Source organism: Falco rusticolus, chromosome 5, assembly GCF_015220075.1.
Source record: "Falco rusticolus isolate bFalRus1 chromosome 5, bFalRus1.pri, whole genome shotgun sequence".
Lineage (NCBI taxonomy): Eukaryota > Metazoa > Chordata > Aves > Falconiformes > Falconidae > Falco > Falco rusticolus.
In genome coordinates this window covers 44,979,184-44,985,276 of record NC_051191.1, presented here as the reverse complement: position 1 = coordinate 44,985,276, position 6,093 = coordinate 44,979,184, and positions in this window count along the sequence as shown.

Genomic DNA, 6,093 nt, shown 5'->3' with positions numbered 1-6,093 from the left:
GAAGCGGGAGGCCCAGCCACTCCACTGCCTGCTTTTCCACTGGGCTCTGAACCTCACAGGGTTTGGAACAATGGCAACAAGGTGTTGATTTAAAAATAAATAAATTTAATTAAATCATCAACATTGCCTCTCCAGTCTCGCTGAGAAACCTTCCGGTTGTGAAGTGTGAGTTGAGGCCCTGCAGAAATCTGGATATAACCAGGTCCACAACAAGTTGTAGGTTCACATTGGAATTATGATGATTTATTTAATGTTAATTGCTGTCTTGTTCAGTATGAGAAGAATATGTACTGAAAGTATACTTTCAGCATTATACCAACATTTAACTGATAGTGGAACAGAATAAAATATGGCATTCCTTTTCAAAAGCATACTAACTTAATGATCAAAACAGGAATTGATATTATCTTATTACGGCTTCCAAAATTGGAAGCTGCTAAAATACAAGGGCACAGGTTTTAACTCCTGATGTTTGTTGTCAGGTTCTGATGCTGTTGGTCCACTTGCAATAGGACTGCTTCGTTGGAAAAATCTGTTCATGTACGGGAGCCCTCACCTCCCCCTCACCCTCTCTGAAGATGCCTATGTTCCTGTATTTCAATGTTTTGCTACACAAAATGACTTCTCATATCCATTATCCTGCCCAGCTTCACTTTCTATCACTCCAGTGCCTTCTTACAGCAGTAGCAGTCAAGAAACTTTGAGTCAAGACTCTACAGGTAAGTGGTTATTTCTTTTTTTTTACATGTCAGAGCTTAGTTTAACCAGCAGTTTAAGTGCTCCAGTTAAACAGCTGTTTCTGTTGTCAGACTACTTTGACTGCTCCTAAGGAAGGATTAGACCACAGAAACTTCATGCAAGAGTTTATGCTTGTGCCAAATCATCCTTATTCAAACAATTTGCCTCATGGTTTAAAAAGTATCAGAAACAGAGAGCATCACATTTTCAGCCACAATAACATAATCAATGTATGTTTGCTTTAAAACTGGTAGACCAACTGTTTGATGAGGGTAGATCCATGGCAGCATATGGAGGCATTGGAGGACCATATCCTCTCGTCTGTGCCTGTCATAAAACTTTACATGGTGGAGGATGCCCTATATGTCCATCATGTATCCAAAATGCTATGAGCAGCTGGCTAATCACAAAATATGATGTACAAGGAGAGCATCTGATTATATCCATGGGAACAAACTTGTGCTCCCACCCTGTTAAAAGGTTTATGTCTATCAGAAGCTATCAGAGACAGCAGCACGTTTGTCAGTGATAAGGTGCTTCCAGACTGGGGTCTGAAGGTCTCTAAGGGTCTGTAGGAAAGATGATGGCTGATAAAAGGTTGTGTGGTTGGACAAATCACTTGACCCATAGTCTGCTCCCATTTGCACTTGAGACTTTTTGATCACGCTGATGATAAGAAGTGGGTCATGAGCTCAGTGAATTTTTTTGACTGGTGAATGAGGCCCTGACCTGCATGCTTCCTGACTGAACCTCTGTAAAAGGATTTTAGTTCATGCTGCCTCTTTTGTGTTGCTAAGTGGGAGGAATTCGCAAGGGTTCTGCCTAGATGCCAAGTAGAGGAAAAATATATACGTGGAGAGTGGGGTCTTAGTGGATCCAGTACTGAAAGGGGTAATGCTGGAAAAGGGCTAGTCTAAATACCTAGTGATGACCTAGTTCTTAAATTTATAATAACTGCTGACAACAGTTGCTGAACATAATCTGTAGATAGAATATGGATATTACTGCTGTTTGTATTACTGCTTTTTTCATTGTAAATATTGCAATACATTAATGTAACTTAGTGTAGCTGATGTAGTCATTACTGTATATTGCCAAAAATAATGGGCCTGAAACTCTGTGGTGGTGCTGAAATTCAAACAAAACTGACTTTTCCCTTCCCAGAATCTTCTGATCTAATGGCTTATCCTCCAGAGCTGGCTGAATGCTCATGGCAGCCAAAAATCCCAGGCTCCAGCACTTCAAGTATCATTCCTAATGCCTGATCTGATGGTGATGCTTGCAAAGCAGGAGTATTAGGGCAAATGCTGAACAATTCATGCAAGGATAAATGTAATGACTTTCACTTATCTTTTTTTCTGTTTCCAGTTAAGAGCAGTATAAGTCTGCACCTCCTGCAAACAATCCAGTGCTCTTTGTATGAATTTTATGATTATATGCTGGAAGCTTAATTTGTGACATAGTTTATTTTATCACCTATTTTAGTGATAGAAATACTGTAACTGCTGTGAGATACTTAATATTTTCCCATATGAGCAGTGACAAGTCTGATTTTAATTGTGAAATTGTTTTGGGACAGTGAGCTAGGCACCTACCACCTACAAGTGATGTAGAGAAGGGGAAAAATGTTAGTTAAAAATTGAAATAGTAGTAGTGTAATAAAACTTGATAAGGAGCTGCTAACACTGCAGAACAGTTTCCCAGTTCTAAAGTATGGATGCATATGGCCAAAGGTGCCAGTATGATACTGTATTAGCAAGTCAAATACAAATGCCCTAATTTTGATATTAATTTAAGAAGCTACAAGGTCTTTGAAGAGTTCACAGGGAGATGTTTATGAATGTATTGCACTGAAGAGCAGCGTAGCAACATGGTGACAGGTCAGCACAGAAGTAATGTCCATTTCCAACAGGGCTTGGAGGTCCTGGTGCAAAGCATGACGCATAGCACAAGAAGATATAATCTTCATGCCGAGGAATTAATGTACTGATTTCTATATCCAGTGAAACAACTGAGAATCTATGGGATTATTTTAAATCCTGCAGCAGAGGAGAGGTTACTGTATGTAAGCAGGATGAAGTGTTTAATATATACTGATTACAAGTGCTTAACTCTGTTGCACAGGGGTAGAAGGGTGTTGTGTCAGCAGCTTCTCTGTATGACTGGATATCGTGTCTGCAACACCAGTGATAATCGGTATCACTGGGCCTTATTATAATGCTTCTAATGCAAAGATTCCTGAAGTTTTTTAAACTTAATCGGTTTTCAGGAACTGTCTTGCCATGATTGAAAAGCTTGTTTGTAGGGAAGATAACAGCTGTTCAGCAGCATACAGCACGTCTGCGGCAGCTCAGGCAAAAGTACTGCATCAGCTGAAATGGGGAAAGTTTTGAAAAGAAAGAGGGTAACTTAGAGATTGATTAATGAGGCAGGGCATATTTTAAAGTTATATCTAGGCTCATTTATGTCCAAGACTACTTGATCAGCTCATTTACAGGAACTTGATATGCAAACGAATACCATGCCACAGGCTTGTTGTGCTGCCTCCCTCTTGTGAATTTACATCAAACTCCATAACATTTTAATAACAAATTCTTAAAAAACAAATTATGCTGAACCAGCAATATATAACACATATTATACATTCTTTTTTTTAACTACTGATGGTGGGAAAATTCTGGCTGCTTCCTCCTGAGCAGAGCATATTCGGGGCCTTCTAATAAGGTGTGGTTGGGGATGTCTGAGCCAAATTTCAACGTTCAGAGCAACAAAATAGTGATGCAGAAAATAACATATCGACACAATAAAACTTTATGTACTGGAATACACAGTATGAAAGAGAGAGATCTGCAGCTAACAGTATTCAGGGAGCAGGTCTTAGTGGGTGCTTTGCATCCTACTTGAAACAGTAGCCTCAGGTTAGTGCTTTTGTTTCTTTGCAGTATTCTGCAATGCTAGATAATTTAGAGAGTACTAAATTTTGTCCTTGGATATAGGAGTACAATTGTTGTCAGAATCAATTTCATGCACCCTGGAAGGGAATTCCTGAACTTATGATTGGAAATAATGTTTTTTTGAGAGGGTGTCACTGGTTAATAAAGACTATGTTTCTGTTCAGAATAGAACAAAACATGAGGATTTATTCTGTACTGATTTTGTAACCTGGAAATCTTGTGAGGGAATAACAGAGAGGAATGCAGTTTTGATAACTATTTCATAACTACACATTAGTTTCTGAACTGAGTCCTGAAGAGTTCCTATTGTTTAACTTTGTGTTTCTTAGGATCATTATCCAATATTTAATTACATTGAACAATACATTCCAGAATATTCAGAAGACTTTGCTAGAAAACACGAGCTGGATTGAGAGGAATAGATTTGCACTGGGTAGAAATGAGTCAGAAGCTGAACAATACCTGTCAAGTTTGTGTCATTTGCAAATATTAAAGAAACTAAAAATATCACAGTTTATTGAAATATTGAATATAACAAGACCACTATGTCTTCTTGAAACTAATTCCCATTAATAATCCCAGTAATAATCTGAATCTTACTTTTCAACCACTTCTGATCTGAAATTAGCGCACCTTCATCTAGACTGCATTTCTGTTTGCTCATTACAGGGACTTGTCCCCTTGTACGCTAGATCAGCTGTTTTGAAAACAATTGTATTGATTTGCCATGAATTGTTCCTGACAGATCTGTTGGGTCTTTGTTATCATCTTGTTTTCTTCAAGGTTCTTACGGACTGCTTGATTTATTGCTTGCTTACTAATTTGTCACCGTCTCTTTTCAAATATTGATGTTAGGCTGACTGGGCTGTAATTACCTAAAGTACTTTATTTGCCCTTCTCCATTGTTATGGGACCTTACTCCATCCTTACTTAGATAGTCTTCCTTAAAATGTACTTAGGTTTCTAAATCCCAGTAAGGCAACTGAAATATGAAGTAAGGGTCTACATGTCTTTTCTGGGCCTGGGTCTGATCCCTGGTGTGTGTATGTATGGAATAAAGCTATTTCAGGAGAACTTGTACACACAGCAGAGACAGGGAAAATGCAGAAGACTTGAGTCAGCTGGACTTTAGGGATCCTGTCTGTCTTGTAGCTGGTCTGAAACATGCACTTCTGGAAAAAATAGTATTGTTACGATTGTGGTGCAAAACTTTTTGCAGACCTCAGAAAATCTAAAAGTTTTGCAGCTTTGTTGCTCAAATCTGTTTGAAGTCTGGCTGTAGCTCGAGTCCTCTGTTCCATTTATGTAAATTCCCATGACCTCTCCATTTTATTTTGCTGGTGTAAACATAGCATCAAACCTTTTCCCTTTCTTTCTACACCACAAGATATTGCCACCTGCTGTGAATGCTGTACGTGGCATAGAAAAAAAATCAAATTAATTTATTATGTATTGATTCGTATGTAAGTGCAGACTTAAATGGGTTCTTTAATTCTGCAAGTTCCATGTATTCTTTGACAGAGCTGTCTTGTCTCATGCAGCTTTTAAGGTCTGTTTTAAATCACACAATAACAGTAAAAAGTTATACAAAGAAATAATTTGTGACATTGACTACTTTTTAGTATAGTTAGGACTCTAGTTAAATGTATTTGATAAGCTAGATGCAAAGGAATTGAGTGCAATAGATCTAATGTTAGCTGAATCTTGTAAAAGGAATAGTACTGGCCTGCTTAGGAAGTTTGTTCACCTGGAGAAAGATGAAACTTGGAAGAATTGTAATGTGAATAAGGAGATGATTGAGGGGGACATGACAACAGTTCTGGGAGGGGGAGTACTAAATGTGAGGAAGATCAATAGTGGAGTTTTCCCAGTACTGGTTTGGAAACAAGATTAATATTTTTATGGATGACTTCTGCCTGGAAAGACGGAGTGCATTAATGAGATGTGTTGATGACTCTGAGCTGGGAGACATCATCACTACAAAGAATCTGGATGTCAGGTGGGAAGAAACGGATGGCTTCTGGGAAGAGAACAAGGGAAAATTGATAGAATACAATGGTGCAGGCCCCAAGACTGTGCATACAGGTTTTTATCTTTTTTTTTTTTTTCTTCTGTGAGCCCTCAGTTGGAAATTATAGAAGATAAATGCAGCTACTAGTCGGAAGTGGGCTGCACCTGTGAAAAAGCAAATGGAAGCCTGGGACGTCTCAGGTGAAATATTTGCCACAGAGAGAGATATTAAAATTGTTTATCCAAATTGACTATTGATGGTCAAAAAGGATAGAGAAGTACTGAAGCTTAAGCAGAGAACTACTAGAATAGTATGTGTGAGGACTCATAAGAGAAGAATAAAAAAGTTTGCTGTGTTTAGACTAGCAAAACAAAAGCTATTAAAAAAAAG